General features: G+C 34.1%; 1 long non-coding RNA gene across 1 annotated transcript; it reads right to left on the minus strand.

The window, feature by feature from the left end:
* Positions 1 to 874: 874 nt before the first annotated feature.
* LOC141581541 (uncharacterized) lies at positions 875 to 10,753 on the minus strand. Its single transcript, XR_012514239.1, has 4 exons — positions 8,919 to 10,753; positions 6,596 to 6,686; positions 4,347 to 4,974; positions 875 to 964 (listed from the first exon to the last, which is right to left on the minus strand). It is a non-coding gene; the product is annotated as an uncharacterized LOC141581541 (long non-coding RNA).
* Between the last annotated feature and the right edge of the window lie 228 nt (positions 10,754 to 10,981).

The raw sequence follows: 10,981 nt of genomic DNA on the forward strand, positions 1-10,981 counted from the left end.
GAGTTTTGCTCTTGTTGCCCAGGTTGGAGTGCAATGGTGCGATCTCGGCTCACTGCAACCTTTGCCTCCCAGGTTCAGGTGATTCTCCTGCCTCAGCCTCTTGAGTAGCTGAGATTACAGGCATGTACCACCACGATTGGCTAATTTTTATATTTTTAGTAGAGACGGGGTTTCACCAACGTTGGCCAGGCAGGCCTCAAACTCCTGACCTCAGGTGATACACCCAATTTGGCCTCCCAAAGTGCTGGGATTACAAGCATGAGCCACCAACCCGGCTCAAGATAACATTTTTTAAAATTAACCTTTTAGTGCATAAAATTAACCTTTTAATGCATAATATATGCTGTGTGAGTATAGATTACATCAGTCTTAGTGCTAATATATTTGTATCTACTTTATTAATGTGTTTCCTTCATTGACCTTAGTCATATATTGAACTTAGTTTTATATAGATTAAGATATTTCCTTCAGTTAATATCAAAAGGATATAGAAAAATTAGCAAATATTTATTTTAAAGTACTTTCTTGAACAACAGAGTTTTATAATAAAGGAAAAAGACTTAAAAATCCAGAGTTTGGATAATAAAAAATAAATAGAATCAAATAAAGAAAGGAAAAAAATTATATATGGCCAGAGAAAAGAGTTGGAAATTCCTCATGTAAACCATTCTCATAGTGCGGATAAAATCCATGGCTCAAATAACTTACGTGCTTTTTCTTTTATAAAGTCAGTTGATGGAGGATTGAGAATTTAGTCATGCATTTTTAAATGATCTTTTGACACACATTTGTTTTATTTTCTATCCAATTCAATTCTGAACAGAGACTTGTATGTTTCTAGAACAATGCAATACGATAACTAATATAACATTTAGTACTTTTGCTGATTAAATGGTTTTAGAAAAGAATTCTTAATGGCAACTTACCCTGTCATCGGACCTGCCACTCCACTTTCCAAGATCTCCTAGAAACAATGGAAATTCAAGATATATATTATATATACATAATATGTAATCTATTATATATATGAATATTGAGATTTAAATGGATACACTATATAAAATCAATAAAAAATAAAAGGACTACCGTTTATGGTTTGGCACCAAGTATGTTACTGGTACTATACTAATAAATATGTTATCTCATTTAAACTTTACAACCCTCCCACCAAGGGAGGCACTAATATTTCAATCTTAAGGATAAACATAGGGAGCAACATAAAAACTACATAATTACCCTATGGAAAATAACTAAAAGTTGAGTCTGGATTAAAATCCGAGCCTGTCTTTTTTCCCAGTGAATTATACCAACTCAGGCTACAAACTCCATCACCTCATCTCTAATAATTGGCATATTTTTTGTAAGGAATGAATATGGGTTGCTCTCATTTTCATATGTAGCTTTCCAGCATTTCCCATGTGGGTAAATCTTTACGATCTCCCACAGCTGATACACCATTTCTGTGCCTTTGTTTATTTCTTCTTGACTCCAGCTGTGTGGCCAATGCAAAGTTGTAATTATGTTGTTTCTTATATTTGAGAAAATTATCCTGGCTATAATTGTTAGCTTCTTATCTAATGCAGATCAGAAGAGACTGAGGATGGTGTGTATGCTCTCAGGGAAAGAAAGGTAGGGTTCAATTGCTTTATATCCCCTTGGGGTTAAACACATCTGTTTCCTCGTATTCTAATTCTTCTCTTTGGTTTGCTATAATCAAAAGTTTTAATCTAATAATTTCAAATATTCAAAGCTATTTTTATATTATTTATATTTTTTCAAAATATCTTTTAGAATGTGAGGAAAGATTCAAAGAGCTTTTACAAATGACAATCAGTTACTTTTCAAATTTTCTTCTTACAGTTTAAAGCAAAGCTCTGGATTGTATATTAAAAGTTGAGGAATACATCATTTCAGACAGGAGTCTGATATTTGGTGTGCATTTTCTAATTCTTCATTTCATGTGCTTCTGCCATTCAGGATGTTTTGGGATTATTAGTTTATTTTGATGCTCCTAAGTTATGCACAAAATATAGTAAATACAATAGATGGCTCTAATTATAAATATTTCACTAAAATAATGCCTAGTTTTAATTATATTTAATTTCACTATTATCTTTTACTATTTAGAATACGCCTACATAGAGCTAAGAAAAAAATCTCAGTTTGGTAAAAATATATCCTTTTCAATGCATTATTTTCCACATCATATTAGATTTATAAATTAATGCTTTGTTGAAGAATTTTAATTGGTAGTTCAGTTAAATGTTTCTGAGCATATCCTTCTTCTTTCTAACCATTAGATTAAAAATCACTAAATATTTTTACTCCATAGTCATCATAGCTTGAAATTCCATGATCACTTTGAAGGTGTAGGAGAGGAAGTTTTAAGAAGTGGTGTTCTGACCAAACTTTGTTCTCATTTAGTTTCCTCAAATTTGAAGGCATGTTTCACCTCCACTGATTTAAAGCTATTGGATTTGATTTGTATTTTCAAGAAGGGATTTGGAGAGTTCTGTTTTCAAAATCTAAAGAAAAATTGAACCCACCAGACTTTGAAAATCAACAGTAGACCTAATAAAATTCTTCAATGCCTCCCCATTGTCTTCAAGGCAAAAATCTCAACTCTTTCCTATGGCGAGAAAGCCCTCCCTTTATGACTCAGTAACACTCCGTTCCTCCCACCCTGAACAAAGCCGTTCTCCCAGCCATGTATGATGATTGTAGGTCCCAGGTGCACAGGTTCTCTCTGAGTCATGTACCTGTGTAGGCTTTACTTTTACCCACAGGGCATTCTTTCTCCAATCAGCTTTCTTCCATCAACACCTCCACACCACCTAGGAAGTTAACTAAACAACCCTGTGTGCTTGAATAATGTAGCAAGAAGAAGCCTGAAGGAGGCCATGTAAAAATCAACCTATGGCAACAAGTGAATCTACTTCTGAATGTCAAAATAAAACTTATTTCTTTCCAGAAACCTATGTGATTACCGGGCATCATCTCATTTATGCCTCACGCTGACTAGAGCCTTTTTAACCTTAAGTCTGAAATTAATATTATGAAGTATAATAGGTACTTACTGTGCATGAGGTTTAGGACCTCAGAAAATTCTATATTATGAGCACTGAAAAGAAGCTTTAAATAAAAAGTTTGAAATCCCCAAATGGGAACATGCCAAATAGTATTAAGAGGGACACAAAGTTATCTTATTTAGGTTATCTCCCTACCCCCAAATCAATATGTATGAAAAAACTTTTTGTGAGTTTAAAAAAATATTTGTTTCATCTTGGTTGAGGAATGTATAGAGGAATGGTAATACCAATTAGACAGTAATAGATAACACTTTCATGATATAGTCCAAATAAGCGAAGATAGAATTCAAGAAATGGTGATAGTATTGCAAACGGACAGAGGCAAAACGATTTATATTATAAAATTTGAAGACTTTACTGATGGATTGATTCGAGGGAGGTAGCAATAGATAAAGAAAACACAGATGACTTGCACATTGATTGTTTCAGCAGTAGGGTAAAGGGAGTGTCATTTCCTAAGATGTGAAAGACTGAGGTGACTATTAGGAATTGGAGAAGAGAAGAGATTGCAGAAACTGAGTGTGAGTTCACCCCCTGTGAATAATGAATATTTCAATAAGTATTAGGGGAAAAAATCATAAACTAAATCACCTTTCTATAGTGCTTTTTGAGAGCAGTGCACATTATCAGAAATATTGCTACTGCAGAATTCATCCCAATAGAAATCATGAGTCAAATTTTCCCACAAGTTCCAGGTCCCTATTATTATGGCAGTAAATTATTTCATTAATATTTGCTAAATTAGTTTTAACATAATTGCTGTACTTCATATATGAATGCTCATATGATTCTGGGAAAAAATAGAACGTACTTGGATCTAGTAATTATAAAATATAGTTATGAAAAATATCTATTAGCAAAACCCTGTAGGGGTTTTCCCTGTAAGGGTTTTGGCAAATTGCTCCCAATAGTGCTTTTAGTAATGCCTTTATGTCTTCACAAAGCAGGATGTTAGATAGAAAATAGTAGTTACTAGGAAAATTGAGTTGAGAAATTGTCAAAAATATGGAGCAGCTCATAAAAGAGAATCTTCTAGTCAAAGTGACATGTAGCATTTGAAACCTTAAAATTTTAACAAAAGTGAACAATATATACAAAGATTTTCACATATTACATTTATACGACAAAGCAAAAAATTATTCTAATGCTCAATGAAAACAATGGAGACATGTAAAAACACATAATCAATTCTAATGTCTTTAAAAGGCAGATTAATTAGGGCACAGAAATGGGTCTATGCAACAGAAAAATACTTACCCCATAGAATGCATGCATAGATTTTTCATTGATGACAAACTTTGAAAGTCATCTGGATATCTTTGGAGTATTTTCTGCTAACCTGCCCCATGAACCGATTTGTTGCCTTCCAAACCCACTCATTACTTATTCTTTTGAATAGAGTATTGAAGCAATTACTGTTCATATATTCAAAATTCTAGGAAATTATAATTACATGTCAATCTTGTAAGTGTATTTATAAAAATGAAACATATGGTAATTCCAGTGCTCCTCTTCTTCAAAAAGAATTACTTCTTATAACACCACCAATTGAAGCACTAGTTGTCTGTGAACTTTGTATTGCTTTCTTCAGATCAATCAATCAGATTCACCAGAACTTAATGTGTCATCCTTCACATGAACAGTGAATTCTCCACGTAGCAGGGAAAAAATTATCTTTTCTAGGACTCGGTTCACTTGTGAAATTCACGTCATTTTTATAAAAGCTATAGACAAATCTTCTCCTTTTCCTAGGTAGAATCATTATGGATGTTGAATATGTATTTGTGGTACAAATGAGTGAATGATCAAATGGATGCAAGACAGGGCTTTCTGCTTCTGTTGAAGCCCCGTCTATGTCTGTGTCTCAAAATATCATCCTGTAATCCTGTTAAAATAAAAGACAGGTTATGTCATTCATCTGGCTCAATATCCTCCAAGAGTCTCCCAGCTTACCCTGAGTAAAGCTCAGTCATTACCCTGATTCACAAGAGCACTCTGCCATGCTCTTCACCCAGTGTCAACATGCCTACTCCATTGCAGACTGCAAAGTATTTACTTATATGTAACTTTCTCAGTGAAACATTTCCTATTTTATTTTAAAAGTATGTCTTCTAATATCCCTTGTCTCATTTTCTGCTTTATTTTTCTCTGTAGTATTTATTGCCATATTGACATTCCACAAATTTGCCTTTCTCTTTTAATTAATTTTGACATATTTACAGTCTAAATGTATGCACAATCTACATTTCTGTGTCTTCTATGGACTCCCTGATTAGAAAACTAGCACACAGTAGGCATGCAATAAGTATATTTCAATGAGTGAATGAATAAAGGAATCTCTCTTAACAACTCTGAGTGCTTATACAGTTCTTTTTGCAAATGAACCCCAGAAACATATAGTTGTTTTGTTTAAACCAATGAATGTTTTGCAAAAACATTGTTACTTAGGGAGATTCTCTCCAGACACACTTCAATTTTAGCCAAATAAACCAGTAAACTAAATCATGACTAGAAGAGTCAATGATCAAATATATCCCACAGCCACTAATACAGTTTATTAAAGGCTTGTGTATAGACTAAAATTATTCAGTCATTGGTCAAGGAAAACTTTCATTATCTTCAACTAGAAAATAGTCATCATAAAGCTGTCCACAATTTCTGCAGTGGGCTTGTCTATGTATAGTAAACTCTCTCCCATTTGGGTCTTATCACAGTAGTTATCTACATTCCATTCCTCTGAAATGATAAAAAGAAACCCATGTGGAACTGTGATTGCTGTTTACTTTGCAGTGGATATTTTGATTGCTATTACCTTCTACACTGAATGGAAAATGGTGGTATTAAAGAATATATAATGATCTGTTAGCATCGCATGACTAAGAATAAATAAGTATGAATATCTTGAAATAAGAGGTTATTTTTCATGGTTTAATATCTTACTCATGGTGAGCCATCTTTCTAATTAGTGCAAAGTATGGCCCACAAGTGACCCAATGATGAAATGTCTTTACATTCTTTTCAAAAGCTGTCAGTAAAATGGATTAACAAAAGGTTGAGTGACACTTAGAAATTAATTTGGTTAACTTCCAAGCATAGCAGATTAAATAAGCTTTTTGCCTAGCTTGATTTATAAAGGATTACTTGGTGTTTATGGTAACCAAAAGAATAATTTTTATTGCAAAATATTCTTTATAAAATTTCTATGAAAGACAAAATGTCTTTTATTTCCCAATTCTGCTAGTTTTCTGGAAGTTATTGGTCATATTAGCTTTAAAGGTTCCTTATATGCTTATTAGACTGAGGTCCAACCAAAATTAACCAATGTGCCAAAGAATTTGGGGTTTCAGTTGAGAGAAAATTAGTGAGTCTTTAACTCTTTGCCATTATCTATCCTAATAAGAAGATGTTAATTTATTGCTTGATTCATTCCAGAAATATTTATTAAGCACCATTAGCTAGATATTATTCCATGTTTCTCTTCATTCAAGATCTCAATCTCTACTTACCAAAACAGCCAAAAAAACACAGATCGCTGAAGTTCAAAAAGATGTGAATAGACCGCAGTGAAAGCTCAGAACATGCTGTGACTCTCACGAGCTGGGAGAGAACAAAAGTCTTTGCTGAGGAGATGAGTATGACAATCAGTTCTTCTAGGGAATAACCAGTCTAACTCAAATTCACAAAGGGAACAAAGTCCTGATAGCCCCTTATTCCTACAGGGTGGATATTTTTTGGTGACATTTTTTTTTTCATGTGGATGATACAATAAGAGAAATAAGGCAGGATATTTCAAGAGAATCCAGGGCAAGGAGATGTCAGGGAAAAAAACAAATGGCACGTGTGTGTGTGTGTGCGTGTGTGTGTGTGTGTGTGTGCACATGGGCATTCTTGTGTGTCCATTTACGCCAGTACATGGATGTACAGGTGTGTTAGTCGCCACTAGACCATGAGAGAGTTGCTATGGTACTACCAATAGATTACTGAGTGGTCCTGGCCAAGTCTTCCAGACTCTGTGCCTTCTTGGTCTTGGAAACAACCAAAAGTGCATGCCTACAGATTATCACTGCCCAGTGCCCATCTGCACAGTGGTGCTGTAAGACATAGGTAAGGAAACTACCAGGTAGGTAGATAATATTAGATCCAGAAGATGTGGCTTGGTAAGTGCAGTTTTTCAACCACAAAAAGTAATAGTTTTAGAATAACATGGTTATGACTCACTTATTCACAATTTACCCCAATCAAAGCATCATTGCCATCAATCCAATGATTCCCCTATGATTTGATCAACAAGACCAGAGAACCTACCCTCACTGAACATTTCTTAGCCTGACACTTTGCCAAAAATATCTCTTGAGCTCATCTCACTAGCTCTAACTTGCATGTTTATTTTAGGAATAAAAACATGAGTATTTACTGTAAACTAAACACATCTTTGTTTATATTGCTATGAAGGTGCAGAGGACTGGCTTTGAGGCTTCGTTAACTCAAAGCCAGTTCTCCGCACCTTCATAGCAATATAAACAAAGATGAAGATATATGTCTGCATAACTGTGTAAAGAGTGAGTTAATAATGCCCTCTACAACTTTGCAAATGACACTTCTTAAAGTGTTAAAATATATATATATTTTTTTGATTAGAGAAACATGAGGGGATGAAGTATGTAGTATAAAAAGTTATTGATAATCACTGAAGATCTCTACCATTTAGAGATACAAATTTCTATGATAAATGCAGTGGCATGACACTATTGTCAAATTATTAGGCAATAAATGGGTAAGAAGTATGTTTTACATAATACTTGATGGTGATTCAAGAGAGACTAAAACAGAAATGGTAAATGGTTTCATTTTGAATCATAATAACTGTCTTTGATAGCTGCCTGGAATACTGTGCTAACAAGTATTTCAATATTATGTCCCAATCAGTTGAAAAGTATAAAGCAAGTCATGATCATGACAGTGGAAAGGGTTAAGGTGAAACATGTTAAATATTTGATTCCCATTTCACCAAGAAAAACAATAATCACTTTTAACATGGTAAGAAAAAGTTAACAGAAATAGGCAGTCAAAGAATTAAAAACTCTTTTGTGTGTGTGTGTGAGAAAAGCCTAGCATTTGTCCCAAGACTTATTGGCTTATTTTGCTAATATCTGGTAGCTTTGTTCTGACTTGGCAGGATGTCAGAATACCACATCAATGGAGACAAAACAGGATTTAACATCTTAGATAATTGGAAGAAAAAAGAAATTAATTAGATAATTGTTTTAAACTCATTATATTTTGAACTTATTGGTTTTTAAATTTTTAGTGGCCTAAGTAATAGTTCAAATAACAAGAAATAAGAAAAACACACAAAAATTTCTTCAAGTTAAAAAATATATTTTTTGCATTATTTGTCTACTTTGGGAATAGATGACTCTCACTAGCTATTATTGAATATGTTTCTATTTGTTTCAAACCTATATAAGAATTTTTAGAGCAAAAATTTAAACTATTTACAAATGTTTCTCTAATTATCACAAAGCTATCTTCATGAGCTATATTATTTGTCTCAGCACAGTGGTTTCATCTGGTTCCTTGTCACCTTCCTGACCTCTAAATTTTGAGTTCATTTCGTAGATCTCTATATTTATTTATACCTACTTCCTTGGTTATATGTAGGCTTAATTTACCGGTTATATACTGCCAATAATACAACTTTAGTCAAGAACTTCCTCCTGGACCCATTTTCAACTGCCTACTCAATATCTCCGATTGAATGATTAACAAGAACTGAACATGTCCATAACCAATATCTTAATCTTTCTCTCAAAATCTGCTCAGACTTACCCAGTTTAGTCATGGCAATTCTATCCTTCCAAGCGCTCAGACAGAGCCTTCATTCAGCCTTTGTGTTCTGTTTCCTTTCCATCACCCCTCCAATCTGTTAGCACATCCTATTGGCTCTACCTTCAAAATATATCCAGAATTCACTCAATGCTTATTATTTCCATCACCAACACCTTGTCTGAGTCCACCACCATCTTGTGTACAGTTTATTGATAAACTTCCCAGCTAGGTTTCCTATTTCCACCCCTACTTTTCCAGGGTCTATAATTCTCAGCACAGCAACTGTGTTAGTTTCCTATTGCAGCTGAAATGACGATCATAAAATCTGTGGCTTAAGACAGAAATTATTTATGATCTCACAATTTTCATGTCAGAAGTCCAGAACAGTATGGCTCAGCTGGTTCTCTGTGTAGGTCAAAATCAAGTAGATTTTGTCAGTAGATCGCAGTGTTTTTGGAGACTTCAGGGGAAAATATTACAAGATCATCCAGGTTGATGGCAGAATTCAGTTCCATGCAATAGTAGTCTGAGGTTCCCAGTCTTCTTGCTGGCTTTCAGTTGGATATATCTTAAAAGTTTTCCACCTTACTTGGCTTATCCCTCCTTCTTTGATAATCAAAGACAGCAAGGGAGGGTGATATTTTTCTCACACTTGTTATCCTTCCTCTGCCTCCTTCTTCTGCTGCATCTCTCTGACTGACCCCAGGAAGAGAAATGTCTCCACTGTGAAGAGCTGAAGTGATTGCAATGGATCTATCTAGATAATCCATGATCTCACTATCTTAAGTCCTGTTACCTTTGCAAAATCCCTTCACAGCAGTAACTAGATTCATGTTTTATTGACTAACCAAGGTAAGGGAATCTCAGGGAACATCTTTAGAATTCTGCCTGCCACAATAAGGATCCTGTTACATATAAACTAGGCGATGCTTTTCCTCTACTCTATAGTATATAATGATATCTCATTTCATTCAAAATAAAAGCCATTTTTAAAGAATATTCTACAAAGGCCTATGAAATCTCTTCTCAATTACTCATGACTTCATTTCTTATTAGCCCTACTGCTCAGGTTTTCCTCTTAGGAGAAGACTGTTTTTTGTTTTGTTTGTTTGTTCTTTGTTTGTTTTTGTTTTTGTTTTTTGAGACAGAGTCTCACTCTGTTGCCCAGACTGGAGTGCAGTGGCTCAGTCTTGGCTCACTGCAACCTCTGTCTCCCAGGCTAAGCAATTATCCTGCCTCAGCCTCCCGAATAGTTGGGATTATGGGTGTGCACCACCAAAGTCAGATAATTTTTGTATTTTTAGTAGATACCATTTTGGCCAGGCTGGTCTCGAATCCTGACCTAAAATAATCCTCCCACCTCAGCCTCTCAAAGTGCTGGGATTACAGGCGTGAGACACTGTGCCCAGCCAAGAAGACATTTTTAAATACTTAGCTCTTTTTGAAAAACTTTCAATATATTAAGAAAGCACTCTTTCATCTATAATTTTAAGATTACACTAAAATTTTTAAATTTAATTTGTCTAAACTTGTGTTTCATAATCTCAGCACTATTTACATTTTAGGCAAGATAATTATTTGTTGTAGAAAGATGTTCTGTGTTATAAGGTGTTTAATACATACCTGGCTTCAACTCACTAGATGCATTCACACCCTACAGTTGTGTTAACCAAAATGTCTCCCGACATTGCCAAATATCTCCTGTGTGCCAAAATTTCCACAAAATGTTAAAATAAGAATGGCTATAATACCACAGGCACAAAGGTACTAATCCCCTTAAACATCTAATTTCAGGAGTTTCAGAACTTCTTTTTTAATACGTTTTTTAGAAATTTCACTTTGGAAAGATAAAACTGAAATGACAGCAGTTTCTATATTAACAAACAACCTTGATTCAATCAAAAACATGAATCAAACATAAGCTAAGATTAAAAAAAATTTTTTAAACCCTTAATGAAAATAAAGTAAAAAAAAACTAAAATGGTTTATAGTAATTATTAGCACAGAGAAATATAAGTGGGCTAGTAAACAATATATAATCACATCATCAGTCCTTTTTATAA

This window comes from Saimiri boliviensis, chromosome 16, assembly GCF_048565385.1.
Source record: "Saimiri boliviensis isolate mSaiBol1 chromosome 16, mSaiBol1.pri, whole genome shotgun sequence".
Taxonomy (NCBI): Eukaryota; Metazoa; Chordata; class Mammalia; order Primates; family Cebidae; genus Saimiri; species Saimiri boliviensis.